This window comes from Symphalangus syndactylus, chromosome 19 (assembly GCF_028878055.3).
Source record: "Symphalangus syndactylus isolate Jambi chromosome 19, NHGRI_mSymSyn1-v2.1_pri, whole genome shotgun sequence".
NCBI lineage: Eukaryota > Metazoa > Chordata > Mammalia > Primates > Hylobatidae > Symphalangus > Symphalangus syndactylus.
In genome coordinates, this window is record NC_072434.2 from 58,591,165 (window position 1) to 58,607,212 (window position 16,048).

The following is a 16,048-nucleotide window of genomic DNA, read 5'->3' on the forward strand; positions in this document are numbered from 1 at the left end:
TTATAGATGAAGTGACTTTGAAAGTTGAGGTGACTGACTAAAGGACGCAGCCGTTGGCTCTTTTGCAATGTTGGGAAACTGAAGATGCTCAATGAATGCCCGACTACTCATCAGGCTTCCTATTCTAGCATGCAGTCTGCATGAAGGCAGGCCTGTTTCTTTTTGCTCCTTCCTTGGGAAAACTGTCAGCTCTAGAACTCTCATCTCAACTCTTGAAATCCATCCAGCTTCCTGGAGATGGGCTACTCACCAGAAGTCAGCGACCAAAGAAAACCTCCACTTCACAAATGCACATTGACACTGTAAGCAGTGGAATAAATTGGCCTGGTTTCATTGCAGAAAAATAAGCATATTCTGAAATGATAGAAGCTCCCCATCAATTAGGAAAATTAACATCCCTCTCTGTGGTTGGTGCTGTTGCTGCACTTCATTTGCCTGACCCAAAGCACAGCAGTTTCTTTTTCATGAGCCGTTCCAGTTGGAAAGTAAATAGGATTTTTGGGGTCTTCTTTCTGTGGGTCCTGCTCCAGACTGGGCTCTCAATTCTGCCTGTGGTGTCCTCACAGAGTGAGATGGGAGGCAGATGCACATTGGGGAAATTTGCGGTTGTGCTATTTGGAGCAAGTAATAATAGACATAGTAAAGCACAAATTAAGAATTGTTCTTGCACAACATGCCCAGCTGTCTCTAGTGAGGAACAGCAGGCGAGTAGATCTACTGGACTGGATCCATTGGATCAATAAGTCCCATTGGTTAAAATGGTCAGGGCAAAATGATTAAGAGATCCGAGTTTCAGTTTACTCAGAAAATACAGGCATATCTCAGAAATATTGCAGGTTCAGTTCTGGGCCACTGCAATAAAGCAAGTATCATAATAAAGCAGGTCACACACATTTTTTTGGTTCCCTAGTACGCATAAAAGTTATATTTGCACTATGCAAGTCTATTCAGTGTACAATAATATTTTGTCTAAAAAAAGATGTACATACCTGAATTAAAAAATACTTTAGTGCTAAAAAATGCTTACCATCATCTGAGCCTTCAGTGAGTCCTAATGTTTTTGCTGCTGGAGGGTCTTGCCCCAATGTTGATGGCTGCTGACTGATCAGGGTGGTGGTTGCTGAAGGATGGGGTGGCTGTGACAATTTCTTCCTTTTTTTGTGTGAGATGGGGGTCTTGCTTTGTCATCCCAGTTAGAGTGCAGTGGTGCAATCATAGCACCCTGTAACTTCAAATTCCTGGGCTCAAGGAATGCTCTTGCTTCAGCCTTCTGCCTCAGTCTCCCAAATAGCAAGGACTACAGGCATGTACTACCATTCTTGGATAACTTTTAAAAACTTTTTTAGAAACAAGAACTCACTATGTTGTCCAGACTACGTGAGCAATATTGATTGATTGATTGATTGAGTCAGGGTATCCCTCTGTCACCCAGGCTGGAGTGCAGTGGTGTGTTCTTGGCTTACTGCAACCTCCACCTCCTGGGCTCAAGTGATCTTCCCATCTCAGCCTCCGAAGTAGCTGGGACCACAGGTGCATATCACCATGTCTGGCTGATTTTTTTTTTTTTTAATTTTTGATAGAGATGGGGTTTTGCCATGTTGCCGACGTGGGTCTTGAACTCCTGAGCTCAAGTGATCTGCCCGCCTCAGCTTCCCAAAGTGTTGGGATTGCAGGCATGAGCCACCATGCCTGGTTGCAGTTTTTAAAAATAAGAAAACGATGAAGTTTTCCACATCAGTGGACTATTCCTTTCCCCAAAAATTTCTCTCTAGCATGCAATACTGTTAGATAACATTTTACCCACAGTAGAACTTCTGTCAAAATTGGAGTCAGTCCTCTCAAGCCCTGTCACTACTTTATCAACTTATTTTATGGAATATTCTATATCCTTTTTTTGTCATTTCAACAACATTCCTAGCATCTTAACCAGGAGTAGATTCCATCTCAAGAAATCCTTTCTTTGCTCATCCATAGGAAGAAACTCCTCATCCATTTAAGTTTTATCATGAGGTTTTGCGGCAATTCAGTTAAAGCTCCAGGCTCCACCTGTAATTCTAGTTCTCTTGCAATTTCTACCACATCCGCAGGTCCTCCCTCCACTGAAGTTTTGAACCCTCAAAGTCATCCATGGGGTTTGGAATCAACTTCATTCAAACTTCTGTTGCTATCCTAACCTCCTTTCATGAATCATGAATGTTCCTAATGACATCTAAAATGGTGAATCCTTTCCAGAAGGTTTTCTATTTACTTTGCCCAGATCCAATAGAGGAATCACTGTCTGTGGGAGCTCTAGCTCTGTGAGATGTATTACTTAAATACTAAGCCTTAAAAGTTGACTTTACTCATTGGTCTATCAGCTACAGAATTGATGTTGTGTTAGCAGGCATGAAAACATAAATCTCCTGTATATCTCCATCAGAGCTCCTGGGTGACCAGGTGCATTGTCAATGAGCAGTAATCATTTGAAAAGAATAACCTTTTTTTCTGAGCAATAGGTCTCAACAGTGGGCTTAAAATATTCAATAAACCATGCTATAAACAGATATGCTGTCATACAGGCTTTGTTTTTCCATCCATAGAGCACAGGCAGAGTAGAGTTAACATAATTCTTAAGGACTCTAGGATTTGTGAACTTTGGCTTGTACTTAAAGTTACCAGCTGCATTAGTTCCTAACAAGAGAGTCAGCCCGGTTTTTGAAGCCAGGCATTGACTTCTTTCCAGCTATGAAAGCCCTACATGGCATCTTCTTACAATAGAAGGCTATCTCATATGCATTGAAAATCTGTTGTTTAGAATAGCCACCTTCATCAAAGATCTTAGCTGGGTATTTGGGATAACTTGCTGTAGCTTCTCCACCAGCACTTGCTGCTTCACCTTGCAGTTTTATGTCGTGGAAAGGGTTTCTTTCCTTAAACCTCGTGAACCAACCTCTGCTAGTTTCCAACTTTTCTTTTGCAGCTTCATTACATTTCTCAGCCTTCATAGAATTGAAGAGAGTTATGGTCTTGCTCTGGACTAGGCTTTGGCTTAGAGAATGTTGTGGTTGTTTGACCTTCTATGTGACCTACTCAACTTTTCTTCATTTCATCAATAGGGCTGTTTTGCTTTCCTATCATTCATGTGTTCACTGGAGTAGCACTTTTAATTTCCCTCAAGAGGTTTTTTTTCCATTCATAACTTGGCTAACAGTTTGGTGCAAGAAACCTAGCTTTCAGCCTATCTTTGGTTTTGGACATACCTTTCTCACTAAACGTAATCATTCATCCCTAGTTTTTTATTTAAAGTGAGAGACAGGAAACTTCCTTTTACTTGAACTTTTAGAGGGCATTGTAGGATTATTAGTTAGCTTAATTTCAATATTGTTGTGTCTCAGGGAATAGGGAGGTTGAAGAAGAGGAAGGGAGACAAGGAATGGCTGGTTAGTGGAGCAGTCAGAAGGCACACAACATTTAGCAATTAAGTTTGCTGTCTTATGTGGGTGCAGTTCGTGGAGCCCCCAAACAATTACAATGTTAACATCAAAGATCATTGATCACAGATCACCATAACAGATATAATAATAATGAAAGTGTTTGACATATTGTCAGAATTGCCGAAATGAGACACAGAGACACAAAATGAGCACGTTCTGTTGGAAAAATGGCACCAATACACTTGCCCAGTGCAGGGTTGCCACAGACCTTCAATTTGTTAAGACAAACGCAAACAACAAAAACCTCATGGTGTCTGCAAAGCATGAAAATGTGAAGTCCAATAAAAGAGGTATTCCTGTATCCATGAGGCTCACTGATTAAAAAAAAAAAAATCCACAATGCCTGAGACTATCCTTTGAGGAAGCTTAAATTTAATAACCACAAACCGTTAAAAGCCCTGGGTGAATCTTTGAGAACACAGAGTCAAACAAGACAAAGGACACATGTTCAAGGAGTGCTGTGTCTAGTGGGAGAGACAGCTGTGTGGAGACTAGGAATGGTATATGACCCATTGCACAAGCTGTGTATGAGCAACATAGGCCAGTGTTCCATGAACAGACGGCATGAAAGGGAGGACCTGGGCAAAACTTTACTGGAAAGGTTACCTTTGAACATGTGCTGCAGGCTAAGCAAAAGTTTGCCAGGCGGAGCAGGGAATCTCCAGTTTTGGGGCCAAAGCTTCATGGAGGAGTTCTTGAGCCTAGAGTAAGTTGTGTTCTTGAGATTGCTCCCTTAGCCCTCAACTTTGGGACTTTGTCTTCTTCCTTTCCACCTTGTTTGCCTCCCTCTGTAGATAGGGAGACACGATTTAATACATTTCCGTTGAGAATGTTGAAAGATCAGGAGGAATAATTGATTCACTTATAAAAGTCTCCACATGAGGACAGTGACTCCGTGGCACAGCATCTCCTTAGCAAGTCTATGGGAGGCATTGCTGATTAACTTGGTATGTTGTCTGCTGAGCCCTGACTCAGCCCCTAAATCTTTCTTACCACAGTGTTCCAGGAAGCTTCCACCAATCCAAGTCACCAGGTGAAGGAAAAGCTATTTGCTATGTCCATTCCAGTCACTCTTCATTGATCTTGTTGGGTACATGTGTCCTGCAGGGAGCAGAGTCCCCCTCCCGCTGGGGGAGAACAAGGACAGAGCCAGTGTCCCCATCTTCAGAAGGATGGGATAGGCCATTGCAGTGAGTGGTACAACACAGGTGGCATCCCCAGAAGTAGAAACTCCTATCTCCAGCTTTGGTTGTGCCCTTTCTCTCTCAGTGGTACGCTGCTCTTTCTCTCTAAATTTTTGACTGTGAGTCCTCTTCATTCTCCCTGTGTGAGGCATCATGAGCTACAGAGAGGATGAGAGGTAAAACATGAAAAAACTAGGCATATTTTATAACTTAAGAGTTCCTTATTGTCTCAGTCTTAAGAGTTTCTTAATGTCTTCGCAGGACAAGCATTCAGGACACAGTTAAGAAAGTATACTATTTCAACAATGTGTATAGATTCTGTAGTAATTTTTAACACTGTATAATAGCGATTATTTTGAATGCTATTTACTAGGTAATACATGATTATGTGCCAGCATGAACAGGCAGTTAAATCCCATAGGTAATTCACTGGAAAGATATAGCTTGGGTCCCCCAAATTTCAGGTGAGGAGAGGGCCACGCAAACCAGCCTTTATGCTACAGTGGGACAGGAGCTTTGCTAAAGCTCTCTGTTAAGGAGAACGAGGAGCGGGGACAGCTGACCTGGGGCAATAGCTGGGTGATGAAGATTTGTATGACCTTCAGGAGAAAGGGACAGCAAATAAGCCAAAGAGGAAGGTGAGAATGGCCCATTCAGGACTGCAATTCATTCACATGGGTATAGCCAGGGGAGCTGGGAAGTGGCTACGGATGAGCCTAGAGATGCTCATAAATGACGCTGGGTCTTGTTGAAAAGTTGGGTTGGGCTTGGCTGTGAGGGCAGCAATGAGCTGCAGAAGTAGGTGAGCAAGGAAAGGTGTGATGGCATCACTTAGGCAGCAGCCAAGGATGGATTGGAGGCCAGTGGCACGGAGTCCTTTTAGTGACCCAGATGCTAAACAAAGATAGAGGCAACAGGGGAGGAGGAGGAAGAATTTAAAACACAAGAAGACAGAAGACAGAAGACAGAAGACAGGGCAGGATCTGCTAACGGGCTGTTTTGGGGCTATGTGGGAGGGAGAACTCACCCATGGCTTCCAGATTTCCAGCTTAGGTTGGGATTTGAACAGGGAGGAAGTATTCAGATTGAGGTGATGGCTAATAATTGGGGTTAGGAGGATCCTTAGAAAATTGAAGTCCAACTTCCTGCTTTTAGCCACCATCCATGCCAAATTTAAAGCATCCAGGATAAACGAGGATTTATTCAATTTAAAAAATGTAGCAGAAGAGATCATCCCTTTTGTCTTTCTTGGGAAACCATCCCAGCTCAGAACAATTCTCCCAATAAAGAATTGCTCTATCCTTGAGTCCACTTTACTCGGCTAGAATTTTTTGAGACTATTATGTATGTTACCTCAGGGTTCCAGTCTTTTTTCCTGTTCCTGTTTTCTTTGCTTCTTGCAGACATACAGTGTAGACTTGGCTTAGGGATGGTCATGACAGGAAACTCCAAGGACACATTTTACAAAAGATCTAACTTAGCTGCTAAACTTTCCAGCAGCACTAGAATGATTAATGAAGGGCTAAGTAACCCATTTCAGTGCATTATTGTCTGGCAGACACTAGTTCATCATCTGCAGCATATCCAACAAAACATCAATGCACACACACTCAAAGAGAAGGGCAAGGTGTGGAAAGAAAAAGAAATAGAAGATGATAAACAGAGGAGGAGGGGAAGAAGAGAAGGAGAAGAAGAAAGAAATGGAAAGAAACAGAGTAAAAACATATCACATAAGGTTAAGTGGAAGGATGGAAGGACTGACCTGAGAAACAGCAGAAGGGAAGCCTGCAGCAAGTGAAGGCGAGAGAATCCTTCAACTGCAGGAGGTAGGGGGAGGGCAGGGTGGTACTTGTGACCCAGGATGGTAGAGTGAGGTCAAGGATAGAGTAAGGACAGTCTCCAGAAGACATCTGACTCATGATTACAGCTCTAGCAATAATGTTATTCCACAGATTACTAGGGGTGACTCTTTATACACTTTTTATATAAAGGAATTTAAAGATACAATAGCTAAGCAAAAATAAAACCCTAGAATGTGTCTCTGTTGCCGTTGCCAGCTCAGGCCATGCTGTGGCTGTTTGCTGGAGGTCCAGGATCCAGTCATCCTTCCGTGGCACCTCTGTGTGTTCCCTCTTGGCACCTTGGCCTATCTCCCTCCCATGGAACCATATGTAGGTTATCCTTGCGCACCACATTTTTCACAACATACTTTGTCCTGGGTTCTGAGGAGCCTTTGAGTTTAGGCTTTGCTTGCATCCGCTGGTGGCTCTTTCCTCCTCTGATGTCAGCCTCCTGACCTGCCACTTCTGCACTGTGGCTCTCAGAAAGCGTATGTGGCCCCCTTTCCTATTCACCTTAGAGGGTCTTCTCTGTTTGGAAGGTATTCTCCTTTGGCATCCTCTCTCATTCCTTCTTGACCTAGTCTTTCTGTCTCCAAAGAGAACATTGGAAGAGCAGTGGAGCAAAGTCAGAAGAATGTGGCCAGTTCATCAGCATCACACTTGTTATCTGAGTGTTTGAAGACTTTGTGGCAAAGCACCAGAGACTGGGTGGCTTAAACAACAGAAATGTCTTCTCTCACAGTTCTGGAGGCTGGAAGTTCAAGGTCAAGGTGTCTATAGGGTTGGCTCTTTCAGGGCTGTATGAGAGAATCTGTTTCAGCTGGGCACGGTGGCTAATGCCTGTAATCCCAGCACTTTGGGAGGCTGAGGTGGGCGGATCACCTGAGGTCAGGAGTTCGACACAAGCCTGGCCAACATGGCAAAACCCCAGCTCTATGAAAAATACAAAAAAAACATTAACTGGGTATGGTGGTGGGCCCCTGTAATCCCAGCTACTCGGGAGGCTGAGGCAGGAGAATCACTTGAACCCGGGAGGCAGAGGTTGCAGTGAGCTGAGATTGGGCCACTGCACTCCAGCCTGGGAGACAAGAGTGAAACTCTGTCTCAAACAAATAAATAAATAAATAGTAAAATAAAATAATAAAAGAGAGAGAAAGAATCTATTTCAAGTCTCTCTCCTTGGCTTGTAGATGAGTCTTCTCCCTGTGCCTCTTCACATCATCTTTCCTTTGTGAGTGTCTGTCTCTGTGTCCAAATTTCTCCATTTTGTAAAGACACCAGTCACATTGGATTAACGTCCACCTTCATGACCTCATTTTAGCTTGATTACGTCTGCAAAGACCCTATCTCCAAATAAGGTCTCATTCTGAGGTACTGGGGGTTAGGACTTCAACATACTGGGGGGACACAATTCAACCCATATGAGTATCTTAGATTGTGTGGGCTCTGTGAAGAAGAGATCTGCTTCTAAGTTCTCCCACATTCTGCTCTTTCTCTACAGCCAACACAGCTTCCCCCACCCCCCAGCTATTACCATGCTGTGCACACTCAGTCTCATTCCTCTTGTGTGTGTTCCCGGACAGCTCTGGGATGGGGGCTTCTTCCATGGGATCCCTTTAGCCATGTGCTTGATCCCAGTGAATCCTTCTTTTATTCAGGAACGTTGTAAATGTCTCCCCTGTAATCAGGCCCAGGGCACTAGCTCCTTGATACTGGGCTGGGGTGACCATAGTCCTAACGAAAAGAGAGATGCTACCTCCCCCGCTCACCTGGACTGAAGCCCAGAAATGGGTCGAATGTTCCTTTTTGGAATGAACACATGAACTGAAGAGCAATATAGAAAATATACTGTTCTTTGGGTAGTAATTTATTAATTCAACAAAAATTTGTTGAGCACTTACTCTGCCAGGCACTGTGCTGGGAACTATGTGTATGGTGATGAGGGAAGCAGACATTACCTCTCCCTCGTGAAGTTTCCTTTCCATAGGCACAAAGCTGATCATTCAGTGGAGTCCATTCTCACCATGAGAAGAACATTCTACTGTCAGCAGGCAGAGTGAGGATGGAGACATCACTGATTCACTTGGCTAGTTCCATGTTGGCATTCCATGTCCATGAATGAATGGATAAGTAACTCATCCACAAGAGGATGGTAAGTTTGAAAAAGTCTTCTCATTGCATAGAGACCCAATGTATCTGTAGACAGATGTGGCTGTACCCAATGTATGTTATTACATTTTATATGTATAACTAATGAGTCCTTGTACAATATGAAAGTTTATCCTAACTTCTCTTAAGTGTATGAATTTAGAATTTTATATGTTAGGATTTTGGCAGTGTGCCCAGCTGAAGCTGCATTATTTTTTAAAAAATATTAATAGGCCTAATTTTTAGAATAGTTTTAGATGTATAGAAATATTGAACAGATAGTATAGAGTTCCCATGTCCTCCCCCTACCAACCCTGACACCATTTCCCCTGTTATTAACATTTTGTTTCTGTATGCTACATTGAATCAGTATTGATACATTATTATTAACTACGGTCCATCATTTATTTCAATTTCCACTGGATCAATTATTTAGACCTTTGCCATGGCCTTGGCATGCACACGTGGGTCTAGCTAATGTTCTGTTACTGTCCAGGATCCCATCTAGGATACTACATTGCATTTATTTATCCCTAGGTTCCTCTCCACTGTGATAGGTTTGCAGACTTTCCTAGTTTTGAGAAATGGTGCTCAAGTCTATTGTAGTATGTTCCTCTATTAGAATTTTTTTTTTATTAGACTGAAGTTATGGGGTTTGGGAGGAAGACTGCAGGGGTGAAGTACCATTTTCATCACATCATATTAAAGGTAACTGCTATCAGCATGATTTATGACTGTTGATGCTGACCTCAGCCATACTCTTTTAATAAATAAAATAGCATATCCAGATACATTTTTACATGTGAGTCTGACTTTGAAGCCTTACAGATTGATTTTCCTGGCTCTAGATTTTTTCATTATATTTAAAATGTCTAAATGCTTCTACCTAGAAATGCCTGCCACAGGCAGTACCAATGCTGGTGAGAATGTGGAATAAAAGAAACTCTTATACAATGCTAGGAAGAGTCTCAAATTCTGCCACTATTTTGGAAAACCATTTGACGTATCTAGCAAAATTGAAGATGTTCTGTCTCAATAACAAAAAGAACCACTCCTATAGTATGCACCTGATGTAGTTTGGATATTTGTCCCTTCCAAATCTCACACTGAAATTTGATCACTAGTGTTGGAGGTGGGGCCTGATGGGAGGTATTTGGGTCATAAGAGTAGATTGATTATGAATGGTTGTCCTCTTGGTTGTGAGTGAAATCTTACTCTATTAGTTCCCACAAGATCCAATTGTTAAAAGGAGCCTGGCACCTGCCCCCACCTGTTTCTTCTGTTCTTCCTCTTGCCATGTGGTTACTGCTCCCCTTTACTTCCCACCATGAGTGGAAACGGTCTAAGACTCTCACCAGAAGCAGATGCTGTTGCCATGCTTCTTGTACTGCTTGGCATAACTGTAAGACAAACAAATCTCATTTCTTTACAAGTTACCCAGCCTCAGGTATTCCTTTATAGCAACACAGACTAAGACAGCACTCTAGAGAAATACTAGTATATATGCAAAAGTAACTGCAGTTTTTACAGTTAAATAGAATGCATAAACATATTGTGGTGTATTTACATGATACAAAGTTACAGAGCAGTAAAAGTGATTAAACTACAGCTCCTTTCAGTGTGGTTGAATCTTACAGATATTGTGTTGGGCAAAGAAATTTTAGAAAGCAAGTTAGAAGACATCTCATTTATGGAAAAGTATATAAATAAATGAATTTCTCATTTATAGAAAAGTAGAAAAAATAGGGAAACCCACACAATATATTTTGCAGTGATACATATATGTGTGGTAAAACTATAAAGAAAAGCAGGCTGGGAGTGGTGGCTCATGCCTGTAATCCTAGCACTTTGGGAGGCTGAGGCGGGCAGATCATGAGGTCAAGAGCTTGAGACCATCCTGGCCAACATGGTGAAACCCCATCTCTACTAAAAATACAAAAATTAGCTGGGTATGGTGACACGTGCCTGTAGTCCCAGCTACTCAGGAGGCTGAGGCAGGAGAATCACTTGAACCTGGGAGGTGGAGGTTGCAGTCAGCCGAGATCGTGCCACTGCAATGGTGACAGAGCAAGACTCCATCTCAAAAAAAGAAAAAAGGAAAGCAAAGAAATGGTTAATATAAAACATGGATAGTGGAGTAAGAAGTAGGATTGGGATGAGGAGGGACACACAGGTATTAGTAATATTGTATGACTTAATCTAGATGGTGGGCTCATGGGAAATTATTTTATTATAATTCTTGGAACTGTACATATATGCTTTATATACTTTATTGTATTCAGTATATATTTCCTAACTTTTAAAAATACAAAGCCACATGAGAATTGTAAGTTAAAGTTAACTAGAAATAAAATACTGTTAGAGCAAATCAATGTAATCCTGTTTATGGGAGGGAAACTCTGATGAACTGTGAGATCCCCTTAGCCTGTATCTGTTTTGCTTGCTCCCGCTCCTACCACAAAGGGAGGCCGAATACATGCTTCTGGTGGCTCCATTTCCCACAGTGGGAGTCCCCCAAAGTCCCAGGGCTCAGGAGATAGAATGTGCCTCCTTAGAGTTTATGATCATCCCTCTTTACTTAATTTTTATGTGTGTGGTGCAGTGAATCCAAAACTGACTGGGGCATGACCTCTGGGGTGCAGAAGGCAGGGATCCCTCAAGCAGTGGATCACCAGGGCCGACAGAGTCTTAGGTGGTGAAGGAAGGCCCTCGGTGGAGAGAGAAACCACTTCAGATGGACTAACCAAGGAAGGCTCTTGGACCAGCAAGGATTTTAGCTGGATTGTAAATTGTTGGTTGTTTTAGACTAATAGAGGATTGAAGGGTCAAAATCCTTTTGATATTGTTTACTTCTTTGTTTTCTCTTTTGGGTCATGTCCTTTGCTAAGGTCAGTCATTTTCAGAAGGAGTATAAAGAAGGGCCAAAGAAAAATGTTCTCTGCTCTCTTCTACCTTTTAATTCATCAAAGTAGGGCAAGAAGGAGGCAGGCATTTTTCTTTTCTTTTCTTCTTCTGCTTCTTTTTCTTTTCTTTCTTTTTTTTTTTTGGTAGGCAGGGCATGTTGAGGAAGGAACAATGCCTCTAACAACATCCCCTGTCCATCTTCTTTGTTGGTTTCAGCAGCTTCAATAGAAGTGTGACCCTGGGCCACTTACTCTCCAAACCTCAGCTTTCTCACCTATTAGGAAGAGGATAGCAATACTATTGCTGGGCTCATCATCAGCACCACCCAACGCTGGTGGCTCTTTTTATTGTTATCTGAGAAAATACTAAAATAGGCCCCAAACCATTACCAGTTTCACAGAAGCAAGCACCATACCCAGGTTTGCTTGTACTTAAGCTTCTGGGGTATTCAGGCCAGAAGAGAGAGGGCAGTGGGGAGGGGGGCATCAGGGGATAAGGGGCCGAGGGGTGCACAGCAGGCACATGAGAGCCTGAATGTCATGGTTACTTTTCCATTGAAAAAATCATAATTGTGTGCTAAAGTCATCATTTAAATAAACAGCTCTCATTTACTGAAGTTCTATTTTAGGACCTATGGCACCAAAGCCTTAGTGTTGTTCAATTTACGGTCTTGGCAAGAAGCAATGGAAGGCACAAGCATAGATATTATGAAGTGAGATACGTGGGTAACATTGTGGTGTCAGACCCGGGGGAAGAAACACTGCATCTATTTTTGTTTCTTATGAAATCAACTCAGAATTCTGAGATCCTCTTTCCTCAGGCAGGCAAGCACATTATTCTCCTAACAGGCTTTCTTTTCCCTGTTGGTAGGGAGTAGTCCATTCACTTTGGAGAGGTCCTCCTTTTTTAAAGAAAAGTACTAAAGGACATTAATTGAGATCATTTCAATATGTTAATACATCGATTCGCTTCCCCAGTGCATCTCGAGACTGCAGATTGAAGCTTGCGTCGCCACTCTGTATGCACCGGATCTCCACACCCGAGGCTTATCATAAGCAATTATCTTACCCAAATAAAAAATGAAAATGGAAAAGTTAAATAAATAACAGGACATCTTGATGGAATCGCAGTAATGCTCATCTTGGTTAACATTAGCCCTGACTTTTGGACAGCTCGATTTGTTAATATGCTTGTCCTTTGTTTAGGCATCTATCTCTGTAAATCTCATGACTTTCCAAAATGATGGATGGTAACCATCTCTGCTCTCCCCTAAAAATACATTCTCCAGGAAACCGGAAAAAGCAAAATGGGCACTGTAACCCTGACCTGAGTGTTGCTTAGATTGGAGAAAAAACCTCAAAACTGAATTCACCTCAAAACCTAAAAATTATTATGGCTTTCTCCACAACAGGTTCAGCAGTCTACTGTTCCCGGGTTTCCTGCTAGGTTAGAGAGCTCTGCCTAAGTGCACCTGTCAGGCCTCAATGAACTTGAACTGAAAACTGAAACTTGGGGTAGCAGTCAGGTTGGGCCAGGTTGGGCTCTGGCAGCACACAACCCTAAACCTCAGGGGCTGAACTCTGCAGAAGTTTTTATTTCTTCTTCATGCAAAGGCATAGGTGCTGCTGAATAGCCATGACAATTCCCCTCCAGGTCCCCAGCCTGACATCCAGACTGCTTTGACTTTGTAGCATCTCCATCCCAATATGCACTTGTACTGTGACCACAGGAGGGACAGAGAAGCCTGGAGATTCAGGTACTGCTGATTTAAAAGCTCTGGCAAGGACATAGGCTGTTTCCATTTACATTTCATTGCCCAGAACTGGTCATATGTTCAGTCCAGCCAAAAGGGGGAAGGAAAGTGCACCCGGAAGTAAAGGAGCCCTCCACGGTGGTACTTGGGTAATGTCTAAGTGCTCGGGAACTTTCGACCACTGGTGAGTCGTTTCTCTCTACTCTCCATGAATGTTGGTATCTTGACCCAGGTGTCAGCCATCTGGGACTTCCCGTGTTCTACACTTCTTAAGTACAGTACATGTATGTATATGTATGTATTTGTTAAAATAGTTTTAGGTTCACAGCAAAACTAAGCAGGAAGTATAGGGAGTTCCCATATATATTGCCCCGACACAGGCACTACCTCCCCCACTATCAACATCCAGCACCTAAGTGGTACGTTTCTTACACTTGGTGAACATACATTGACACATCACCATCACCCAAAGTCCATAGTTTACACCGGGGTTCTTTCTTGGTGTTGCACATTCTATGGATTTGGACAAATGTACGACAGGTATTCATTCACCATTGTAGCATCATACAGAGTATTTTCATTGCTCAAAAATTCCTCTGTGCTCTGCCTATTCATCCCTTTCTCCCACTAACTCCTGGCAACCACTAATCTTTTTATTGTCTCTGTAGTTATGCTTTGTCCAGAATGTCATATAGTTTGGAATTATGCAGCACGTAGCCTTTTCAGATTGGCTTCTTTCACTTAGTAATATGCATTTAAGGTTCCTTCATCTCTGCGACTTGCTAGCGCATTTCTTTTTAGCATGGAATAATATCTCACTATCTGGATGTACCACAGGTTATTTATCCATTCACCTACTGAAGGACGTCACATTCATTTCCAAGTTTTGCCAATTATGAATAAGCCACCATAAACATCTGTGTGCAGGTTTCCGTGTGGACACAAGGTTTCAACTTCTTTGGGTAAATACCAAGTGATGTAATTGCTGGATCATGTGGTAAGAGTATGTTTAGTTTTGTAAGAAAACAAACAAACAAAAAACAAACCACTGACAGACTATCTCCAAAGTGTTTATGTCATTTTGCATTTCCACCAGCAATGAAACAGAGTTCCTGTTGCTTCGCACCCTTGCCAGCATTTGGTCTTGTCAGTGTTTTGGATTTTGGCCATTGTAGTAGGTGTACAGTGGTATCTCATTGTTTTCATTACATTTCCCTAATAACATGATTTTGAGCATCTTCCGTATCTTATTTTCCATCTGTATATCTTCTTCGGTGAGGTATCTGTTCATTTTTTAATACAGTTATTTTCTTAATATTGAGTTTGAAGAGTTCTTTGTATATTTGGGTAACCGTTCTTTATTAGGTATCTCTTTTGCAAATATTTTCTCCCAGGCTGTGGCTTGTTTTTAATATATATTTTTAAACTGACATAAAGTCTCAATCTCCATATGGCACCAATATTACCATCAATGCCTCTGAAGATTTTTGGAAGTGGAGGTGCTTTTATTTTTCTTAGTCACTTCTAGCTAGAATTTCCTGTGTCCAGTGAATCTTTGATCACTACTCGGAGGAAAGCAGTTGCAAACATGAAATGTAGCCTGCTTTTTCTTGTAATTCCTTTCATCTCTCACCCTTCTTTCTCTCCCTTCTACCTTCGAGCACTACTGATCCACTGAGGTTTGGGGCACAGGAGAGAGGTTGCAGTATGGTACCCCATAATGGTTTAAAGTGTAATAGCAGATATTACCATTCTTTTTTTTTTTTTTCCTTTTCTTTCCAACTTTTATTTTAGGTTCAAAGGGTACATGTGCATGTTTATTACATGGGTAAATTGTGTGTCGCAGAAGTTCAATGTACAGATAATTTTGTCACCCAGGTAATCAGCATAATACCTGATAGGTAGTTTTTCAATCCTCATTCTCGTCTCATCCTCTCTCCTTAAGTAGGCCCTAATGTCTATTGTTCCCTTTTTTGTGTCCATGTGCACTCAATGTTTAGCTCCCACTTGCAAGTAAGAGCTATGGTATTTGGTTTTCTGTTCCTGTGTTAATCTGCTTAGGATAATAGCCTCCAGCTCCATCTATGTTGCTGCAAAGGACGTGATTTCATTCTTTATGGCTGCATAGTATCCCATGGTGTATATTTACCATATTTTTATCCAGGCCACCACTGATGGACATCTAGGTTGATTCTCTGTCTTTGCTATTGCGAATAGTGCTGTGATAAACGTATGCATGCACGTGTCTTTATGGTAGAATGATTTATATTTCTTTGGGTACATACCCAGTAATGGTATTGCTGGATCAAATGGTACTTCTGTTTTAAGTTCTTTGAGAAATTTCCATACTGCTTTCCGTAGTACTCAATGTACTTTCCACAGTGGCTGAGCTAATGTACAGCCCCACCAGCAGTGTATCAGGATTTCCTTTTCTCCGCAACCTTGTCAGCGTCTATTATTTTTTGACTTTTTAATAATTGCCATTCAGACTGGTGTGAGATACTATCTCATTGTGGTTTTGATTTGCATTTCCCTAATGGTTAGTGATCTTGAGCGTTTTCTATATGCTTGTTTGCTGTGTGTATGACTTCTTTTGGAAAGTGTCTGTCCATATTCTTTGCCTATTTTTTTTGTGGGGTTGTTTGTTTTTGCTTGTTGATTTAAATTCCTTATAGATTCTGGATATTAGACCTTTATAGGATGCATAGTTTGCAAATTTTTTTCCCATTCTGTAGGTTGTCTGAT